We start from the raw sequence: 6,233 nt of genomic DNA, 5'->3' as shown, positions 1-6,233 counted from the left end.
CAAAGGCCGCCCCGGGCGGGCGCTTTCGGCTTCGTGGGCAGCGGTGTGCCAGGCCCGCGGAAACGCAGCGGCAGCAGGGCCGGTCCCGGCGTCAGACCGGTGGCGGGGGGGCTTGCACCGGGGCGGCCGGGCAGGGGCGCCCCGGGCTCGGAGGGGGCGCCCCGGGCTCGGAGGGGGCGCCCCGGGCTCGGAGGGGGCGCCCCGGGCTCGGAGGGCGGCGCTGGCGTGGCGAGACTCTCCCTGGCCCGTGCTGCCGGGCGCCCCGTTCCGGCCCCGCGCCCCGCGCCCCGCGCAGGCTGCCCGGGGGGTTTAATCCTTTGCTGAGGGCGTCGCTCCGCAGAGCCTGTCGCCAGCGGAACGCAGCCTGGGCCGGCAGCCGCTGGTCCCCTCTGCTGCCTGGTTTTTGGCCTGCCTGGCACGGGTTGGGTGGGTCTCAGCCGAGTCCCTTGGCCGGCCAGTGTTTGCATCCAAAAAAAGAACAGCCCCCGCAGCATAGCAAGGGCCAGAAAGGGCAATGGAAACTGAGCCCAGCCGCCCTCCAGCTTAAGGCCGGGTCACCTGGTGCTTGGCTTGCCCTGCCGCTGCCTGTTGCGTAGGAAAGCCAAGGGCTTCGGTTTCCAGGGCTGCTCGCTGGCCCTTTTCATCAGCGCTAAACGCATTCACTGTAAAAACTCCCGGGTGAACTGGGCTTGTGTTGGGAATTGGTGGAGATGGATCAAAACCACCCTAGGAGCTGGCTAGGCTCCAGGGACTCAACCGGCACAGCTGCGGCGCCCTAGGTCTGCCGGCATAACCCCGAAGCATAGGCCCCGCTGGTTTCCCCATGGAAAGCGACCCTGCTGCCCCAAGCGAGGTAACTGGCTCCACGGAAATATTCTTCTGTTGACCTAGTCACGTCTCCACTCGGGGGGTTAAGTCAGCACAGCCGTGTTTTCCGAAGGTAATGAAGTGGCCCCTCTCGGCCAGGGGGCTTGTCTGCTCCTGAAAGCTAATTCGGGTGAAGGCAGGGTGTGAATTTAAAGCAGAATAGCTATTCCAGAGTAACTCTGTGTAGACAGGTTTCAGAGTAACAGCCGTGTTAGTCTGTATTCGCAAAAAGAAAAGGAGGACTTGGGGCACCTTAGAGACTAACCAATTTATTTGAGCATGAGCTTAGACAAGCTATAAGGGCCTGGATGTACTGGGGTCTTTGCCACCAGGAAAGCTGCATCAGTGCAAACCTCCAGTGCATTAGCATTGCACTGCGGCAGGTAACTGCAACAATGAAATTACACCACTATAAATTTCCTAGTCTACGTAAAGCCTTAATTCTTCCTTCCTCTGGGATCCCCCCTCGTATCCTGCCTTCTCAAGGTTAGCCTGTAAGTGTTCCTAGGCACAGATCTCCTCATTTTTGTGGCTTGCACAGCACTTAGTACAATATTAATAGTGATAACAGCAACTCCACGGTGTAAAGCAAACCCCTGAATAGTAAATGTGAAGCCTGCCTCGTCAGCCTTAATGATTCCTGTCCTGAATGCCCAAAGGCAAGCATTTGCAGTCAATACCATGGTGGATAAATCATCTGTCACACTCAGGCGTCTGGGGGAGGTTTAATCAGACACACAGCATAAAGCCTGCAGAAGTGAGATCTTTGGGGTGACATGGGAGGGTAGAACCCCAGCAGTCTGGCCCCTCCATGGCCACCTCCTTCCCCAAGAGTGATTTGTGTTTGTGTGTGCACCAGAGAGAATATATTTATTTATTATTCTAAACTGTGTAGTGTTGCTGTGGGCTGTTAAACAGAGGTTGCATTTCACCCCAGAGGAGGCTGCATTTCAGTAAGGATTGATGTGATTAAGGTATCTTAATACACAAGCACTGCGACTGCTTCTGTAATGAGTGTTTGTGAGATTTTACAAATGGTAAAGTGTGGGATACAACTAGCTGACAGTTGTGACAGAACTATTAAATAATTGAGCTTAAGACTATAGTTCTTACTCCTTGAAACACTGGGGAAGATCCAGCAGATTTGAAGGAAGCTTATGTTGTGCCAGTATTTAGAGACTAAACAGGATGTCTTGGGTAATTATAGGCTGCTTGGTCTGACATTGATACTGGACAAGATAATGGAGCGGCTGCTATGGGACTCAATTAATAAAGCACATCATTAGAAGGTGTTTTAATAAGCCATAGTAATGGATACTTTAACAGTTGATCCACCATTCACTGAAACAGGTATTCATCCTTTATAAGGCCTTTGGAAAAGGCAAGATCAATAAAAAGCAACATGAACATTTTTGAAAAATCTGGTCTTTTTAGATGCCATCAAGAGGGATAAAAAGAGGAGCACAGAGCCCCACTGTTACTCTCCATTTCGCCGTTGTCTTTGAGGTGAACATTACAAAGAATAGTAGCATTTGAGCTACGTTCACCAGCACGTCCCAGCTGCTTTGGGCCATTTCAGCTAAACAGCTGGAGCAGCCCGGTGAATCTAGCCCAAATTCTTCTTCTTCTTCTTCTTGCAAAATTAAATCTTTCCCACCAGCTCCCATCGCCCTCCATAAATTCTAGCCGTAGAGCTTGGGTTTTTAAAAAGAAGCCCACGCCCTGAGAGAAGCCTGTGCCGTTTTGTCATTCTTTGCCTTTGCAGCTCCTCCGGCATGGGACCTGTAGCCGGACAGTGCAAACACGTGCAGGGAGAATTCAAGGTGGGTGGGGGATGGGCTTGTCGTGGAATGTGATTCGTAATTTTAAACAGCACATAGAGGAAATCCAGCGGGGGCGTGGCTGTGAGCAAAGGGGGCAGAGCCGTCACGGGGCCCGGCCATGTGAAATCGACATTCCCTTCTCTGGGCCCAGTGGGACAGTGGAATTCAGCAACCTGGTGACTCACGCTCAGAACTAGTTGGCAGCCAGTCGGTGCCACGACTTCTGCGGTGACACAGGAGAGACAGAGCACGCGGCCTCCTGCCTTGGCAGCGTTCGCACGGAGAGGGGCCGTGCCCGTGGGAGGCCGCGGTGCCCAAGCTGGAGGCCCTGCTCTGTCCGTGCCCGTAGGGGAAGGGCTGCTTTTTGAATGTAAACAGCTGCCTCTGTGACATCCCCAAAAGCAATGCCCTAGGCTGTGACCTTCATAGGGGGTTGGGGAGCAGATTATCCCCTACCTGCCTATGGCAGCGTTCTTGCTCCTTCCTCTGCAGAATCTGGTACGGTCAGAGACAGGATAAGAGATTGGCTGGACCGCGGGTCTGATTCAGTCTGGCACTCCCTATATTGCTTGGTGAGCACAGTCACTTTCACAATGACCCTTCCAAGGTCCGTGTTAATACCTCTCCCCTCCCAGGGGTAGGGGGAGGACTCAGGGGCTGGGGGTCTCTAAGTAGCCGGATGCATGAGCTGGGTGAAGGGCTGCACCTGAGAAACGGCAAACGTAGTTACGGTCTGTTGAACGCAGTCAGGGCCCAAGCCTGCAAGCCCGTACGGGTGTGAGTCAATGAGGTCACCTCTGAACTAAAGGGATGTTACCTTAGCAGGGCCAGGTCCCTTAGCCTCTCCCTGGGCAACCCCCGGAGACCTGGCTCGCCCTCTCAGACCCACAAAGCCAGTGCTTTACTCATAGGAGGAAGAGGTGCAGGATCAGACCCAGCGAGCACTAGGCTCACCAGAAAATCCTGAGGTGGGTGAGTGGATAAAGCAAGATACAGTCCTATCCCTGCTTTGCATAAAGTCAAACGCCCGTCCGCCATCTCACTCTGGACAATTAGAAACCCAGCTCAGCTAGCCCTAAGAGCCCTGTCAGCTCTGGGGCTGACGGAAGTGTTTGCATGTTCAAGACAAACTTGCTGAAATCCAGTTTTGGCTCACGGCTGCTGCATCCGGATTCCACATCACACCGCGACCTGCTGCCAGGAGGCCCAGAATCCGGGCTGGGTAGGCGAGGGAGGAGAAATCGCACTGGGGCAGGTTTGCACGATCCCTGCAGCATGGTCCGATGCGGTGCGCATTGAACAGTGCGGCAGGAGCCCTGGGTTCTGTTCCTGGCTCTGCCGGGTGCCGTTGGCTAACTCACATCCCCTCGCTCCTCTATAATGGCGGCTAATCACATTCCCCACCCTGGCGAAGGACTTGCAGATCTGTGCTGGAGTGCTAAGCTGTGTTGTCTAGAACCCCCTCACAACACTCTCATCAGCCCTATTACAACCAACGCCAGTGAGCGGTGCCCATTAGCACAACAGCCACATGCCCGCTGGGTGTGAGAGTCCCTCTGCCCTGCTGTCTCTTCAGCCCAGTGGAAAATCCCCCCAGTGCCCAGCACGGGACAGAGCCCGCAGCGAACACACCCAGGGAACGACGCCCTCCCAAATTCTCCACTGCACAGAGCGCTGAGAGGAAGGAGGCCAGGTCAAACCACTGGCAGAGGCATAGCAAGGCCATGCATCTAAATGGCATTGTCCTGCACCAATCACAGAAAGGCACCCATGGGCCAGCGCTGCACTAACTGCTTAGCAGCTGCAGCAGGGCCAGGTCTCAAAGGCCTCTTTGAGAACGGGGTTAAGGCGTGGCAGCCACTGAACTGTTTGTTTTAACGGGGTTTGCCCCTGCGTGCCTCAGTTTCCCCATCTCAAAGCAGCGGGTGGAAGGGGGCGGTTGGTTTGCAAAAGCGATCCAAGATGCTCAGGAGAGCGCTATAAATGTGCCAGGGTTCCAATCTTTCCTGTTATAGGTGAGACCGTTTACTTAAACCTGGTGCTTCACCCTGTGTTGCAATGCAGCCACCTCTAGGGTGAAACACAGCCGTCCTGCTAGCAGCCACATTGAGAATTGGTGAACAGGAAACCAGCACGTTTTCTCAGCCCCATTGCTGAGTCTTAAGCCTTGCTGAGCCCCGGCAGGAAACGCCACACACCAAAAGCACTGACCTACAAGCGACTCTGCCAGAGTTATTTTAAACTCGGCTGCCACGTGAGCAGCCTGCGAAATGCTTGCCAGCCCCTCCCGGGCATGTGGGCAGAACTTTTCCAGAGATTAGCAAGTTGCTTCCAAAACAGGCCCTGGGGAGTGGAAAGAGAGTTTCATTTTTCTCGCCCCTTTGAGGAAGCCAAAACTGTACACGTGATGGGTGGGGCTGGTTCATGGAACCACGTGAAATCCTGGCTCATTTGGCTAAGCATGTAAGAGACACCACCAGAGATGCAGCAGGGCCAGGGTATTTATAAGTAGTTGGCTTGCTGCTGTGATTTAAAACTTTTTTTAAAAAAAATCACTCAAGCGTTGGGATTTAACGTAGCTGCCTCCACATTAAAGCTAGGCAGGAATTTCCCCCCTCCCCCACACTTATATCCTTTAAACATTACAGCCCAGGAATCCAAGCCTGTTGCAGTTTGTATGGAGACTGGGAGAGTCACTAAGGCAGAGTGGGTGCGAATCAGGCCTTAAATAGCCCAGACGTTTGGAAGACGAGGCCCTTACAGCAGCAGGTTTTAGATTTCCTGCATTCCCCCCCCCCCCCATCACCCCACGCAGAAGCCCAGCACAAAGCCCAGGCATTAATATTAGCCCTGTGTCTACAATGAATCTGCACCCAGCTGTACAAATGTCATTCCACCATTATCTGGTGGAGACCTGCCTACTGAGTCTTGGGCCTGCTGAGCTCGGATGGGGTTGCACCTGCCGACTGGGCCATTGCATGGGCAAAGGGAGCAGAGTTAGGCTTGTGCCAGTTACACAACCACAGCTTGCAATCCGTGCTCGTGCACCTAGCAGGATCCTTTGCAAATTCCTCTTAAAGAGCCCAGGGCCCCACTGTCCTGGCCCAGAATTCCCTTCCTTGGGGGCTCTGCTCATCCCAGAAATTGTTGTGGGGAAAAGTGGTGTGTGGAGCTTGGAAAGTATGTTGGAAGCTTTTATGGTCTCTGACTGCCTCCCTGCAGGATTGCAAGGAATTCACAGGCTTGACCCGGCCGGAGAGGCTGCTACACCTCCCTAGGCCATAAAGTGCCCTGCAGCACCCCAGAAATAAATGGCAACCTGAAGGCTCATGCCATTGTCGCACTGGGTGTGTGCAAAGTGGATGTGAAATGCTAGCAGTTCAAAACAGCAGGGACTTACGGGGGCAAGCTATTTTGTGCCTGTGCAGGAGGGCCGTAGTGTAAGTTTGCTCTGGGTGTGGCTACATCAGTGCAGTTTTCACAAGAGTTCGCACATGTGGAGCTGGATTCTCCTGGTATAAAACCAGGAAAGTCAAGTGGATT

Source organism: Lepidochelys kempii, chromosome 4 (assembly GCF_965140265.1).
Source record: "Lepidochelys kempii isolate rLepKem1 chromosome 4, rLepKem1.hap2, whole genome shotgun sequence".
NCBI classification, from domain to species: Eukaryota; Metazoa; Chordata; order Testudines; family Cheloniidae; genus Lepidochelys; species Lepidochelys kempii.
The sequence above is the reverse complement of the archived record's forward strand: the minus strand, read 5'-3'. Positions refer to the sequence as shown.